Source organism: Lissotriton helveticus, chromosome 7 (assembly GCF_964261635.1).
Source record: "Lissotriton helveticus chromosome 7, aLisHel1.1, whole genome shotgun sequence".
NCBI lineage: Eukaryota > Metazoa > Chordata > Amphibia > Caudata > Salamandridae > Lissotriton > Lissotriton helveticus.
The window spans coordinates 87,480,810-87,497,894 of NC_136068.1; the positions used below are offsets into that span (position 1 = coordinate 87,480,810).

Below are 17,085 nucleotides of genomic sequence, written 5' to 3' on the forward strand. Positions count from 1 at the left end.
GGGGAGTGCGGCGGCACTCCCCCGTCCTTCTGGCAGCCGCGGGGGAGTGCGACGGAACTCCCCCGTCCTCCCTCCGCACTTCGGGCCCGTAGATGGTGTCCCGGGCCCCCTCACCAGCTTCAGAGGGAGCGCGCTGGCGCTCCCCGACTTGCCTCTTCTGCGGGGGCCAGGGTGGGCTCCTGGCACACTGCGGCCACTGCTTCTTCTTCTTCGGGGCCCTGGGATTGGGTCCCAGGTCCCTGGGCCTCAGTTCAAGGGGAGCCCGACGGCGCTGTCCGACTTCTCTTTCTTCGGGGCCCGGGGATGGGGTCCTGAGCCCCTTGGGCATATTTTCACAGGGAGCGCGACGGTGCTCCCTGCCTCCGTCTTCCTCACACAGGACGTGGAGGTGGGCTCCTGGCACCCCGCAGGGGCACCTTCACGGAGTGTGTGACGGCACACCCCGACTTCAGATAATAATTGTTCTGGTAAGTATGTTTTTAAATATAAATTATTTTCAGTTTAAAAAATGGACACAGATAAATGTTTGAGTTTGGCAATGTTATTCTGTGGAAAAAAGAACAAGTCCCGGAAACAGGTAGAGTCTTCAGAAGTTAAAGTGTGTGGCGGGCTAGGTCCAAGGCATCACCAGCAGTTGACCACCAGCGGCACGAGGGCAGCCGGGTGCAGGGTGCAAATTTGCGTCGGGAGTCCACTGAAAAAAGAGGCTGCACTCTCGGCCAAGGAAGCCAGTTGGGGTGAACCAACAGGGGAATTCAAAGCTTGTGATGCTGGAGAACATAGGGATACCTGGGATCCTCATCTACATGGTCCGCTGCTTTTGGATGCAGAGTTGTTTGGAGGCTTTGGGTTTACTTACAGGGAACAGTCACAATCAAGAGGTCCTGTGTGCAGAGGCTTCAGGCATCGTTGAGCAGGCCACAAGGGGTGAAACCACAATGGACTCAAGCTCTGGAGGGCTGGAGAATCTTGTTGGCACCAGTGGCACACTTTAATTTGGGCCAGAGGTAACAGGAGTAGTGGTGGCTTTGGGTGTCGGATTTAGGAGTTCTAGAGGCCTCAGTGTCTTCTTCCTTTGGATTTGGACCAGTTCCGCTGTTCAAGGGAGGTCTTGGTCTTCATCAAGGGATGGCAGTCCTCCCAAGGTTCTAGAGTCACAGCTGCAGGACGAGTCGTCTTTGGTGCAGTTTTCGATGAGGGATGTAGACAGGCCAGCAAGGTTGGTACCAGGTCAGCTGCTTCTTCTCTCCTCTTCTGCTTTTTTGGCGCTTCATGTCCTGTCTCTTCTTAGGTCGTTGGGATCTGCTTCTGTGGTGTCAGAGACTCCCGTAAATACCGCCGAATATTGGGGCATTAGGGAAGTGTAGGGAAGTAGCCAATGGGCTATTGATCCTTTCTATATACCACTTCCTGTTGGAAGTGGGTATAATCCTGGCCAAAAATTCCAAAGTATGCCCTCACAAATATGGCGACTTCTGAAAAATCTTGTCCACCTCACAGTAGTCCACCTTAAGGGTGGTACTAGCCAGGAGGCAGCAGGCCGACCTGACTAGCTAACTTTCTCACCTGTTCAGGTGCCAAGGGGGCTCTGGATGGGGTGGTGGGAAAACACATTGGATGACGGGGAGCAAAGCATCTGTGAACATTAAAGGTTTCTTTTATTGCAGGAAGAGCTACTTGTGAATGGAACCTTGGTTCACGGCCAAATAGAAGGTTGGTACTGGGGCAAGTGGATCTTGATAGTGAGGAAGACTCAGGCTTTTGAACCTTTATGGGGTGTATTTCAGTGGAGGGTGACAGTCAGGTATGAATCCAGGTTACTCCCTTGTCCTGTGTTGTGGGCCAATCAGAATAGGAGCCACTCCTGCTGACTGTCACTATGACAAAGGGCAGTGTAGAGTAGAGAGAACTTCAAAGAAGCAGACACCCATAACCTGAAATTCAAAAGCTCAGACCCAAATCATATTTGTGTCTGGCTCTGGACTATAAAGGTGGGAGCATGAGTTCTACACTTTGCTCAACAGCATTGTTCCATCAGATGAGAAGATCGCCAAGACTACTTCCTGCTGGAACCAGTACTAGGGGCGAAGGTCTGATATTCTCCCTGCTGAGTGAGGGGCCATAACTCAGCAGTCGAGATCACCTGGCCTTAGTCTGGAGAACCATCTTCTGTCTGCCTGCCAAGTAGAGTAGAGCTTCTGGAGGAAGTGAGGCCCAGGAGAGATCCTGCTGAGTGGATGGCAGTGAGCAAAGTGTGATATGCCTGGTCCAGTGAGGACCATTGCTAAAGTACCAGTGGGTGACTGTTGTATGCCAGATGAGGGCCACCATGAAGTAATGGCTGTCGCCCCTATGCAGCACCAGTTGGTGACCCCTGTAACCAAAAAGTAGGCTTCTTCGTCTCTGTTCAGCGCCAATTAGTGATCTTTGGATGCCGGAATGGGGCCACCATGAGGTACGGGCAAAGGCCTTTGTGCAACGCCAGTTGTAAATCCCCATATGCCAGATGTGGGTCACCATCGAGTAAGAGCTGTCACCTTTGTGAAACATCAGCCAGTGATCCCCGTATCCCAGGTGGAGGCCACCTTGATTTAAGGGATGTCGCCCTTGTGCAGCACTAGTCGGTGACCCCCATATGCTAAGTGAGGACCACCATGAAGGGAAATCACCCATGTGCATAGACCACCAGCGACAATTGTGTGCAAGGAACGGGGCAGCCTTAAAAGCTGGACCTTTTTCCTAACCTGGCATGCTCATGCTGCTGTGACGAGCACATACTGATCACGAGAACCTGCGGAGGAGGACATCTGACTACAACGCGACCATCCAAAGACGGAAAGAGGCCCAATGCTTTATTGAGAAAAGACCATGAGAGGTTGCAGACCCTCAGCATCAGTAAACCAGAGCCCATTGAGATGCACCCCGCTCCTCCCACACTTGCAGGCTGCCATCCGGTCAATTAAGACTGTTTGAGGCCAGTAAACCTGCTAAGTACTTGCATCAACTTCGCATGTCACGCTGTTAAAGTACACAATTATGGCCAAAGTGCAGTTCTGTCAGTTGGGTAATAGCATATGCCGCATCTGGGAGTTGGCAGTAAAGAAATAACAAGCCGCACTAGAAGGGGATGTAGGAATTTGTGGATACAGATCAGGATGACGTTAGCATGCCGACCTTAAGGGACTATGGAGTAGATTTACTAACTTTTCACATAGCGCACTGCACCAGCCGCAAACGCTGCGTTACGTGTAACGGACAGAGGAGGAGAGCACCCCACTTACTCCTCCCCTCTCACTAGCACTAGTGCTGGAATCAGCTGCATGAGCCACAGAGACACCTTTGCGCCATGGTGCAAGGGTATCACCGTGAGTCTAGCATAGGTTTTGTACTAGAAGGGTACCCTTTTGGCACAAAATACTATACTGATACTCACTTAAAACCTTTTTTCCCTTTGTATGTGTGCTGTACAGTGAAGCACACATGCAAAGTCGGAAAAGGAGGAGAAATGACAGCATTTCTCTTCCTTGCACCTACTTGAAAAGGGCGCAGTTTCCTCCTGCTAAACCCAATCTATTTTACTTAGTAAATTGGTTTAGAGTGAGAAACCTTGGGTGGTTGCATGGGAACAACCATACTCCACCCTTGGTACGCCCCCAGGGCGCAGAGTAATGCAAAGCAGCGTTATGCACTCCTTCGCGTTATTTTTCCATCTATATCAGCACTAAACAATTTTAGCGCTGGAAAGTAAATTGGAAAAAATAGATTTTGCGGCGATTTGCATCATTTTTGTGACACAAACACGGTGCAAAATCTTAGTAAAGGGCTCTCATGACAACGCTTCTTTTTCATAAGTGCAAGTATTTGGCTGGAGAATCACCTTATTGTTGTCACTGTGTGTATTTTAAATCTTTTGCTGGTGAACGCCTCTCTACTACCTCTACTTTGAAGAGCCTTGGACTGCTTGACCCGTGCTACCACTGAAAGGCAAGTGCTGAAAGAGGTAGTACTTGGTGAAGTTTCTCATGGCTCAATGTAGGTTGGGCCCTGTGACATCAGAAATAAAAGTCCTCAAACCCCATGGTTAGGCGCATTAGCTCCTGCTTGCCCATCACCCTTTAATAGGTGTTCTGATGATTGGCGGAAAATAGTGGGACTATAATGTTTAGTAATCCAGGCTGTGAATGCAGCAGAGGCCATTTCCAATTCATACCAGTAGCACAGCAAGTCCAATTTTTTTCAGTCTTCACACCCACAAAATGAAAATGAAGAACACAAGGTTGGGAGTAGACTTCAGCACCATGTCTTTGGACCACTCGAAGGATCTATGCAGGGACAGAGGGTGGTGGGATTTTAGGAGAATGGCCAGAGGGGTCCTTGCCGATTTTATTCAGGGATCAGTTTGAGATACTAGGTGAAAGGGAGGGGGCTGAGGTACACTCCGTGGAGGAAACCAAGTTAGGAACCCAAGAGGAGAAGTGGAGAAGCGTGGCTCAATAGTTAGAGCGGCAGACCCTGAGGCAGACCCTGATGCAGAGGTCTGACCCGGGACCAGGGTTCAATTCCCGCCTCGGCGGCTCTTGGACTCAATCTCCCCGGACCTGATAATTCTCGCCTCGGTGCCTAGTCTAATCATGGGTCCCACTCTGTGACTCTGGGCAATAGCTTGCTTAATCTCCACAACGGCCCCAGCAGCGCTTGGATGCCTGGCTTCACCTTGGGGGGGGGCCAGGAGTGGACAGCTCACAGGAAAGCCAGGAATGGTTCCACAGTGGTATGACTACAGCGCTACAAGACCTCTGGGTAGAAGGCGCTATATAAATACAAACACATTTACAAGAGGAGGGCGCCAGGGAGTCAGGCTCTCATGTCCAAGTAACAGATATATTACAGACCGATGCCTAATGTGTCCCCTAATGCACTTTCCAGAATTTTGCCAATCTGTTCATCACCTCTAATTTCTAGAGTACCGCTATCACCAACTTCAGGAGCAAATCCCTTGGGTGGGTTGAGTCTAGTAGAGACCCTGAACTTGCAGTTGGCACTCCAGACAGCTAAAACTGAATTGAAGTAGAAAGCCAGGAATTTTGAGAGGGAATGCCGGATGCTTGTCCGCACTGTGCAATCATTGAAAACGGCATCTTGCACAGTACGAGCTGCCGTTTTCTGCCGCTCGAGTAGATATTTTCTCGAGCAGCAGCTTTCTTCACGCGGACTGGTAGTTTCTCCTCACAAGCGGTCGCGAGCACACACGACCACTCGCAATGAGAAACCTAACCTCCCCGCGTTGAGAATCTCGCTGGGAGGTTTATTTTCCACGCTCGCGATCGCCAACTTGATGTTGCTGATCGCGAACGAGGAAAAAGCCTCGCAGGGGTGTCATTTTGCACGCTCGCGGTCGCCAATTTGACGTTGAGAACCGCAAAGAATGAGCGCAAACTTCGCAAACTACGCGAGCATAGCATAGTTGTCCGCCCAGGGTTAACCATGAGACATTGAGTACAATCAGAAAGAGAACATCATGAGACAGGTAGAACCCTGGTAAAGAGTACCATAGGACAGGGAGTGCCGTGGATTATCATTATTTTTGCTTGTCTCATTACCATTACTTCATTTCATATACGTAACCACACTGCCAAAAAATGTTTGTGCTTTGCACGGCAATTCAAAATGTTTCTGCTCATCAATCAATACATTTAAAAACATATAAGGATGAATAAACAGAAATTACCATGAAACAGATTGCCTTTAATGTTAGGTGTGTCACATGACCTGGAGTTCCATGAGAAAGGAAATATCATGAGTTTTTGTTCCAGGATGTATGCTGAGGTAGACATTTCTGAATGTGGGAGTTTGGGATGATGAACTACAGCACATATGCTAAATTTGGCAAATATATTCACTGGTTGGCTGGAACACATCCAGGTGGATGCTTCAGATCATATGATGTCCAAAGGGGCCTCAATCAGGGATCACGTTAGTTGCTACAGTGGCTCCCGCTGCCCTTTTCTGAAGCATGGGCATAGCGCCCATTAGGGCAGTAGGTGCAGTGGCACCAGCCCCCTGAACGCTGACAATTACTGTATTTCACTACCACAACAGAAGTCAAATGGGCTAATTTTCTTGCTAGCACCAGAGCCCATTGCATCCTTGCTACACTAGTGTTTTGAAGATATCTCTACTTGGCAGCCCAGCACTTGTCATATTGAAAATAGGCAACATTGGAGTCCTCTCGTGTTCCAAGATGCTCTTTACACCCCTAATCATGACAAATGCTAGTGGTGCCTTCTTGCACCTTCGAATGCTACAGTGGTTCCCTGAACCCATTGCTGAAAATTGCCTTGGCCATGTAATGTATTGCCTAGACTGTTACACAATATATGATGGCCTACCAATGAACAAATCCTGAGAGCCTGGAGCTATGTGGGTCACACAATATACGCCCTCAAGGAATTTGATCACCCCCTCCCCACCACATCTAGGACCAGATGTAGGTAGCCAAATACCAGTCGGTAACGGCCGAAATTCGGTATCTTCGGCCGTTACCGACCGGTATTTGGAAAATTAGATGTAGGTGGGCATTTTACCAATTCGGTAATTTACCGAATCAGTATTTTAAGGAATCTGTAAATTGCAGATTTCTTAAAATACCGAATCGGTAAATTACCGATTTTGCTATGTAGGGAGCACTCAAATGAGTGCTTTTCCCCTTTTACCGACTACAAGTTGGTGCTAAATAATGAAAACCTTGGAAAAAGCATTTTTTTTGCTTTTCCAACAGTGCCATGTTGCAGACATACATGGCCTTAGGGCATGTATGTCTGCAACATGTGCACCCATACACAATTGAGGGGTGCAACAGGGTGTCAAAGTGACACCCTGCCACCCTTCAATGTTTCCCCCTTTTACCAAATCAGTGTATACCGATTCGCTAATTGCCATTCATTCCTATGGGCCTCCAGGCTCATAGGAATGAATGGCAATTACCGAATCGGTATTTACCAATTTGGTAATTACTGAATCTTAACGATTCGGTAATTTTTCACCTACATACCATTTTCCGAATTTAAAATACCGAATCGGTATGATTCGGTATTTTAGAGTCGGTAAAATGGAATTACCTACATCTGGCCCGAAGTCTTTACACACTTCCCTGTTGCAAAAGAAGATACATTTCGAGCAGAATTACCTGTGTGACCACAGTACTGCATACCCTAGCAAGTTCCGTCTGCCTTACCTGTTTACAAGATGCCCATGGGGGCTACTCACAGACTGCCAGCACCCTCGCAGCTCCGCAAGAAAGGGTCACTAGGAGAGTACATGAGAGTCAAGGCTTGTCCTACTGCTTCCTCTCGCATCTAATGCAAAGGTGGTGGAATTGCTATCAAAACTATTCAAAGTTTACCAGTTTCATCTGAGGTGAATTGTAACCTGTCTGACACACTGCTGGTAAGCATGGACGTCAATTGAACACAATGCCAGGGGTAGCCACAATAGCAGCCAGCACAGATCGGGGTTGACGGGGCTGGGGGCGAGGGTGGGAGGATATTAAAAAAAAAGAAAAAACTTACCTTACCGCTCCATCTCTCCGTTGTCTCTATTCGCGTCGGGAATGGAACAGGAAGCAGCTGGGCTCCACTGACCAATCATGACGCAGCATTGTGATTGGTCTAAATGCTGTAGTTCGGTGCTCAGTCAGAGACTGGGGGCCTGGGCTTGCTCTCCATGTAGGCTGTAATGCAGGCTGCATGGAGAACATGCGAAGTGCGCATGATTTTTTGGGCCGGCCCGAGAGGCCGGACGAATGGTCATTGCGCACTTAGGAGGGGGCTATCACTCCTCTCCTGCCCTGCTCTGTGAGCAGCCCCACCCCACCCTGTCACGGAAAGCTGCAGCAGCAAGACATAATAAAATGATTGTAACATTATGTTAGTATATGTTATTTTTCATTTCTTTCTCTGCTTTAAAGCAGTGGGGCGGAACCGCCACTGGGTAGCAGAAGTGATTTCACATGCCCCTTGACCTTCACTTTCACTCACACATATGCTTATACATACACACACATTCACACATACTCGCACATACACACACACTCTGGCTACACATGCACACACATTCACGCATAGACAGTCTCGCTTACATAAACACACTCGAAACTGCAAACACGAACAGAACATACACACATTTAAAAGCATTTTTTTTACGTACCTCAGCTGCCAGGGAAAGTAATTTTCCAGCAGTTTTTACTCAATTTGTTATTAAACAAATAGTGAATAATGTAATATTATTCACTATAAGTATAATAAAAAATGACAAAAAAAGAGGCGAGTGAAGCCCCCAGGGACCTCCGTGAGGTCGAGCTGCTTCGGTTCCTGCCACTGATTTTGCCACTGCTGATGTTAGGGGTCGCAAATGCAGTGCCAGGGGTCACAAGGGGCATGTCATGGGTTGCAGCAGGAACCCCTGTCAACCCCTAGATGGCGTCCATGCAGGTCAGTGACATCTTTCTTTTATTTCTTTTATTTTTTTATTGTTTTTTAAACCCATTTTATGCAAGGAATACAGAGTATAAAATTAAATATTATAAGAGCATTACAAAAACAGAATCAATTCATCAAAACATAAAGCAGTAGCAGAAATATACATAGCAACTATAACATTTCCTAAATCAAATCCGTAATAGGTGCCCCTATCTTCACACCCATAGCCCTCTTCCTGCTTCCTTTACTTTTATAAATTGCAAGTTCCAAATTATACATTATTAATAATCTTTCACGCCAACTAAAAAAAGAGGGTGGATTGGGATTGATCCAGTCTTTTGTAATGCATGCACGTACTACAGCTATACAAATGAAAATGAAACATATCGTCAGGGACATTTTAAGGATTTTGTGACCACCTATTCAAAACCCCTTTGTTTTGTGTTCCAATGTCAGCTCTTTCATGCCCTGTTTGGCCATGTCACTGACAGTCCAAATTTTAAATGTGTTTTCATCCAACATTTAGGGAAAGCGATGTGTGTATTCAATATTATAATACAGCAGTAGCTCACTAATATTATTGCAAATAATCTTTGTGACCACCCATCCCATTTCTCATATGTGATGTCCTGTTTTGATATGAAAGAAACTTTTTATTTATAGCTGTTGCCTGTTGTTAAAAACCATACATATTTTTGTTGAAAATGTCTGTAATAGACTACCAAACTCCACCCACATTAAAAAAGAATTTAAGAAAAACTGTATTTAAAACTATCTGTTTAAGGATTATTCAAGGTATCTTCAGAACAGAGCTGACTCTATCCGGGGCCCCCCTGAAAGGCTGGGCCCTGGGGAGGGGACACTTTCCCCATACCTTCAAACTTCTTTGCTGCAGGTGACACTTCCCTGCCCCATGGTCCTTATGTGCCCTGCAGCCGGTTGCTACAACTCGCCACTTGTTCACCCAACAGGTACAATGAGCAATCGTTGGTGTTGGAACTTGGTAGGCTGTTTGCACAACGTGTGACGCAGGGAGAGCAGTAGATGTGCAGGTGTGACTTTCTGCATTTCTTGCTGCCGTCTTTGCTTCAGGTGATGCGAGCTGTAACACGCCAGGAATGCAATCGTACACGAAGGTGGGAGCTCCGGCTTTACAGTAGACGATGGAGCAGAAAAAGGTGTCCACATCTCAGCTTACAACTACCTAGGCAATTATTATATGGCCAAACCGTCATGCACACTTAGAGAGTGCCCACCACTCCTCCCCCTGGTCTGTGGGCAGTCCAGCCAGGGCTGGACTGGCCAAAGCGGACACCGGGCAATCCCCCGGTGCGCCACACGGGTGGGGGCCGGTTTTGGGCTCCTGGGGGCCGTTTTTGTTACAGGGCCGTTTTTGCAGCAAAATCGGCCTTGTACCAAAATCGGCCGAAAACCGGCCCTGGCAAAGAGCTCGGCAGCACCTTCAAACCTACCCCCCCACTCCCCCCCCCCAGATGGGGGGCGGCCGAGCACTTTGCCAGGGCCGGTTGTGGTTACCAGTCCGGCCCTGAGTCCAGCCCGCCCCGCCCCTACAGAGGATTGCTGAAAAATAAAATGATAACATGCTGTTATTACAATTTTATTTTTCCTGGGGGGCGACGCTCCTCCACCTTAGCGAAGAAGTCCCCCTTGCTAATTGTGCAAGTGAATGCATTCTATTGTCGGAGGCAACCCGCGTTTGCAGGGACACAACCTTTCAACTGTGCTAGAGCACATACTATACTGTGGGTGACAGCACTCTCTGGCGAGATCGTGAGGGAGTGTAGGGTCACTTAACACCCAGCACTACATGCCAGTCAACCTTTTCTTCCCCAGATGTTGTAGGCAGCTTCTCTAAGGCGCTGTGTAAGAACGTGCAAGTGCTCTACCTATGTTTGTATGAATTTGTCCATGTAGAAGAACCATAAAGGACTTGGGGGCATATTAGCAACAAATAGCGATATTTATCGCTAAATGCGCTTAGCGCATTTTTTTATTGCTGCCTATCACCAGATATTATCGCAGAAATAACATGCTATTAGCAACGTTTATCTCTAATGTGATCAAATATCCGGCGATAACATCTCAATGTGTGAATATTGCTGGAAATCCAGCGATAATAAGGCATTAACGCTAATGGAGACTTAACCTGAATATCCACCTCCCATTGGATAAACTGGTTAAGTCATGGTCTGAGCAGGCGTTAGGTTCTGGCGATAATCGCGCCTAGCATGACTTTTTTAATCGCACAGCTTGCCTTGCTAATAGGTAATAGCTGTGCTAGCGACTGCTTTCAGTCGCTAACAGGTTGGGTACGCCCACTTTGCATGTCATTAGCGATAAATATTGCTGACATGCAAAATGGGCCCCAAACCGGTCGCTATCGCCTAAAAGCTGTCGCTTACTGCTGATAGCGACAGCTTGCTAATAGGGCGATAACAAATTTCGCCGCTTTAGCAGGAAAAAGTCCCGCTAAAGCGGCAATAGTGCCCTTGCTAATATGCCCCATGGTTGTCCTGGAAACTGCTCGAGGCAGAAAGCAGAATCTCCTGGCGGTCATGATTTTTTTGTTTGGATAGTTTTTTTGTTGCTGTTGTTTCATAATACGCTATTTGGGACTTTCGTGCTGAGATATGTTTATTCTTTTAATTCTTCCAGTCCCTATACATGGTGTCCTGTTGGCTGTTTTGCTCCTGCTGTCATCTTCACACCCTTGCGATGCTCACTGACGGATGCTCCTTTTGAGAGGTTGATCAGAGATTGAAACTGGGTTGAACTGTCATTTAAACCCATTGTGAATTCCCAGCACTTTAAAACTAGAATTATGGCATTATCAGTAGTTGGTTTGACTCTACTAAAGAGCCGGGTTCCCAAAGCTACAACCCTTCATTTGACTTGCCTAAGTTGTCTTTTAAGTCTTTTTCTATTTTCTTTTTCTTCATTGCCTTTGGAACAGCTGCATCCTCTTTCTCCCAGAATTTGTACCCTAATTTTTGCTTTAATCCTCTCCCTGTTCCTTGCTCCCTGAATACATCATGGACCAAGTAGCTTGATTCCCTAATCCATTTTAATTTAACTTGTTTAATAATCGTTTTATAAATCAGAGCCACGAGGTCGTTAGGATGGTTAAAATAGTACCTCTTGGAAATAAATACATAAATTCTTGGGTCATTGCGTGCTCTTGCCTCCCTAGTGCTTTTAGAGAAGACGTGGTCATTTTCATGTCACTGCAAACATCAGCATTGTACTGACCAGTACTCTTTATATATGACCATCGTGTCCGATTGAAACCAAATGCTCCCTTCACTCAAGTACAAGAAAAGGCAGGAAGCTGATTCATGTTTCTTTTACAAATATGTTACCGAGGTTTAAAACAAACACCTGCTCAATGACCAATGGATCATCTGTGGGCAAGAGCTTTCCTCCATTCTTCAATATGTCGAGTTTTGTCTTGTTTATTCCATTATAATATCAGGACTGAAAGTTCCTCAATACGAAGATTGGTCTTTAGATGCTTGAGGACTCGAAACATTTAGGGGTAATATTATCAACATCTAGCGATATTTATCACTAAATAAGCTTAGCGAAAAAAAATGTATCGCCATGCATCGCCGGATTTTATTGCAGAGATAACGTGCTATTAACAACGTTTATCTCCAAAGCGATAAAATATCTGGCGATAGCGGCGAAATGCGTGAATATCGCTGGAAATCCAGCAATATTCAGGCATTATCGCTAATAGGGACTTAGCCTGAATATCCACCTCCCATTGGATATACAGGATAAGAACTGGTCTGGTTTCCTTGTCGCTACGCCTGCGTTGATAATAGGCGATAGCAATGTTAGCGACTGCTTTCAGTCGCTAACAGGTTGGGTACGCCCACTTTGCATGTCATTAGCGATAAATATCGCTGACATGCAAAGCGTGCCCCAAATCACTCGCTATCGCCTACAAGCTGTCGCTAACTGCTGTTAGCGACAGCTTGCTCATAGGGTGATAAAATTATCGCAAAAGCGGCGATAATCCCATATCGCCCACCTTGATAATATGCCCCTAGATTAGGCTCAAACACCACGCACTGTAACAGTACCTAAACATACGTGTTTCTGTGAATCATGTGTCCAAAGGGATCTTACTGAATCAGTTGAGTTAGGTGCCAGTTACTAGTTCAATCTAAAAACCGATTAAAATAGGTATTCCACCGAACACGGTATTATGCAATTACTGCAAACATTTCAAGTGTCAAATTAAGAAATGTTTACAGTTGTCCTGATTCCGTAAATAATTTTTGGGATTTGGGCGATCACTGGTAAATCCCTGGTTTACACCTTGCATTGCTGTCGTCCTGTGGCATCGGTAATACTGAAGGCAGTGTTTATTTTGCAATAATACTGACAACATTAAAATGAGAGGTTTAGTCTGTAAAATTACAAAGCTTGATAGCCAGCACGATGGAATGTCTGACTGAAGAGTAAAGAAAGGACGACTGAGGATAGTCCGAGACCAAAACAGTTGAAAATAACCAATCTGTTGGATATCTGGCACCAAGCAGTGATGTTGTCTAATTCACCAATTATTGAATGTCTACCATAATGAGATGTTGACCTACCTACTGAGGGAAAAATGAAAAACTTCAAACATAGGGGAGATGGCAAAACTAGGGGTGTTTGAAATTATAATTAGAGGTGTGCAAAATTACGCCTGTGAGCTATTTACCATGCCCACGTGGTTGGTGCAAAACGGGCCCCTCCAATGTCACTGTTGAAATTTTGTATTTAAAATCAATTAAAAAAACGTTGGGGCATATTATCAAGGCAGGCGAAATGAAATAAGCGGCGATAATTTCATCACCCTAATAGCAAGCTGTCGCTAACATCAGTTAGCGACAGCTTTTAGGTGATAGCGAACGGTTTGGGGCCCGCTTTGCATGTCAGCGATATTTATCGCTAATGACATGCAAAGTGGGCGTACCCAACCAGTTAGCGACTGAAAGCAGTCGCTAACGTCGCTATCACCTATTAGCAAGGCAGGCGTAGCGATAAAAAAATTCATGCTAAGCGCGAATATCGCTAAAAACTAACGCCTGCTCAGACCCGTTCTTAGCCATTATATCCAATTGGAGGTGGATATTCTGGCTAAGACCCTATTGGCGATGATGCGTGAATATGGCTGGTTTTCCAGCGATATTCATGCATTTCGCCACTATCGCAGGTTATTTTATCGCATTGGAGATAAATGTTGCTAATAGCACATTATTTATCTCTGCGATAAAATCCGGCGATGCTTGGCGATAAAAAAAATTCGCTAAGCTTCTTTAGCGATAAATATTGCTATTTGTTGATAATATGCCCCGTAATTTCCAGGTGTGTCATCCATGCTTCGCTTGGTTGAAAGGCCCTGACACGGCCCCTGGCCAGAGCTCTTGGCCTATGGTCAGGGCTCCTGTGACCTGGTGTCCATGTACCTTACTGCTATGCCTCAGAGTGATCAGTGTTGGCTTCCAGAGGCCTGTTGAGGGTTTTCCTGATTAATGAGGATCAGAAGCTGTGGCTGGGTGTAATATAGGTGCCTCCGTTTCTGAGCTCCCCTGCTTTGTGGAGGCTAAAAGTGCTGAGCAGGCCCAGGGTCTATGTCCAGGTCTACGTAGTCCCTCCATGACCCTCAAATTCAAGCAGAAATGCTTTACAGGAGGCACGGTGCAACTTGATGGCCAACCTCTGGGCCCGCCCAGGTTGCCCTGGAAGTCCAGATGAGGACTCATTTGAAGCTTCAACTTAGTCAGGGCTCCTTGAGGTCAGATAAATATGCTCAAATGTCTCTTTCTGACACCCGATGGTCATGCATTACAAGAAAGGCTAGTGGCCTTCCTCTGGATACGTGGGAACAAGGTACTTGGGGTCTGTAAGTCATCAGTTTGTTCTCAATGGGCATTGTAAAGGACCTGGCAAGCCCATGCGAGGTCTTTGTCTGCCTTCCATTCTTGCCTGAGGGACCTTTCCAGGAGCCAACCTTCTCAGAGAGCAGGCAGGGTAAACATCCAGTGCAGACGGCCTACTCAGGCACCTTCTAGCCAGCAACATCCTCTGACCAATTGGGCATCCTTGGATGGACTGCATGTCCAGCCTCAGCTGTTGTTTCTAGCAAAGAGCTTCTATCCTGCTTGAGACCATCCAACTCAAGGGTGCGCCTTTTGCGGAAGCCTACCTCTCAAGTGGTCTTTCCCACCCAACAGAGCAATGGCCAAGCTGCCTGGCATCTTGCCCCTTCGTGGTCAGACCAGAGTGGATTATGGTGGTTGGGTGAGGTAAAACCTAGATGTAGGCGGTGTCCCAGGCCTTATGGGTCACATAATTGCCTTTTCGCTGGCTCGTACTTCTGGTCAGGCTGGAACCCCCTGTGTCCGACTCACACGGCACCTCTTCCCTACCTTTCCATTCAGTCATTGCAGAGTAAGCAGGGCTGCAGGTGCCCATAGGACTGCCCTGTCTACCCAGCCCAAATAGATAGAGGGACGTCACCACCCACACAGTCTCCCAAGGGGTATGGGGGTTGGTCTGGGATAAGCACATGTCTCCTACTCCAGCAGGTGTTGCTACCTGGTTGATCCTGCCAGTAGCATATGCTTGTTCCAAACATTATACCCTGCATGTGGAGATACACACAACTGGTAGAGTGATATTTCAACTGGCTCATTAAATCAGTAACGGTTTCTTGGTTACTCAGATAAATGTGATAATTATTGTTTGGTGACCATGAGTAACTGGGAATCAGAGATTGATTCTGGAGAGGGAGCCTGAAAATGGTTATCAGAGCAAACAAAGTCAGCACACATGCAAATACCACTCCAGACTCAGGGAGTTAATGTAGAAAAATAATAATACATAGTTGGAATGGGCACACTTAAAAACCTTTAACGAAGATCGTTTGAAGGGCGTTTCTGGTGCCAGTAGCACAGTAATTCCATCTCCAATAACCTATCTTAAAAAGCTTGCAGTTGGATCTTAGGATTGAGCCGGTGATCAACAGTGAGGCAAGCTACTGCCAATCTCGGTCCATGCCTCACGGCACCCTCTTGATGCTCTTGACTAAGTGTCCTGACTATCCGAAGCATTTACTTTGAAAAAAAATAATGTGTTCAATGCAGACCTGTTGTCTAAATACTTCAGTTAAGAATAATGAAAATGGACTCTGGCTTTCTGAAATGGGGCCATGTTAATGGGAGAAAGCCGAGGTGTCATATTGTGCCGCAAGAGGCAAAAATCTTGGACTGGTACAAGATGGACGAAGCTGAAAGCGTTTGCCAAAAACATTTTAATTGATGAAGAAAACAAGTTGGAGGTTTTAAGATGATCAGATACCCTCATGGTTCTGACCATAAACAATGCTAACTAGCAATCGCCATGACCCACAAAGCAGCATCTGGGAAACCAAAGTCTTTAGGTTCCAAGTGGAGTATGATTGCAAAGTTGAAACTTAAAGGAGTTGATAGAAGGGCACCATCAGGCGTGGAGATAGCAGCCTTATTTGGCTTAACACAGGAAACCTCAACTGGCCCGGACATGGAAAGGTTTGTGGGTTGTGGAGCATAGAAGTTCTTCGTTGGTAGAGTGATTTTTCTGGGTAATTCAGATTAAAAACATGGAGCCTACCTCATGCTAGGTAGTTACTTGACCCCCATCGGCCAGAGTTCTACTTAGAGGAATAAGTGGCATTCAGTCACATAAGAATGATCAATAGCAGGGCTGTAATGCCCTTAGATGACCGTTGATGTACACAAGCTACACTGCATGGATCATCATATGTCTACCCTTTGCCAACAGGTGCCGGTAACCCACTGAACCACGTGTGGGATATGGATTGGGTATTCCAATTATTTCACAGGAACGATGAATTCCAAGTTCGTGCAGGTCATAAACTTGCGTTCATTAAGTTCCTCGAATTTGAACACTCTGCTCCTGCTACTGCCAAATAGATGGTTTAGTGGTCCTCAGATGAGCCTGCTGGGATTGGCAATGGCCCTGCAGAGCACCAAGGAGATCAACCTTGACTGTCTAGAGGATGTGAAATTACAACAAGGATTATGTAGCTCAGTCTGCGGAAAGGTCATTAGCAGCGGAGTGGCCAGAGTGTCCATTGTTCAGTGAGCCCTCACCCGATGGTACCCAAGCTTACCCTGTGAGAGAAATTGGATTACTGGTTGAGGGGGGTGAAACCATACTCAAGCAGCAATCACAATCCTTGTCAGGTTGAGGCACAAGCAAACCCCAAATTAACCTCTGCTCAACCCTCTGGTAGCTTGGCACAGACAGTCAGGCTTAACTTAGAGGCAATGTGTAAAGCATTTATGCAGAACTTTAAACAGTAATAAAGTGACAACACAACAAAAACCCCACACCAATTTATACACATAGAGTAAATTGTCATACACAAAACAAGACCAAAATGATAAAAATCCAATCAATAGGACCGAACATATGTAGGTTTAAAGATTTTAGTAAATATAGCACTACAAAGCCCAAAACGCTAAATGAGGATATCTGGTCATGCTGGACTGGGACAAAGACACAAGTTCTGACTGACTGCGATGGA

General features: G+C 46.4%; 1 protein-coding gene and 1 pseudogene across 1 annotated transcript in view; both read left to right on the top strand.

Annotated features, from left to right (window-relative positions):
• Window positions 1-17,085, top strand: part of LOC144766635 (cadherin-like protein 26) — a 376,180-nt gene that overhangs the window by 296,093 nt on the left and 63,002 nt on the right. The gene's annotated exons all lie outside the window — the stretch shown is intronic.
• LOC144771390 (18S ribosomal RNA) lies at window positions 15,090-16,605 on the top strand (annotated as a pseudogene).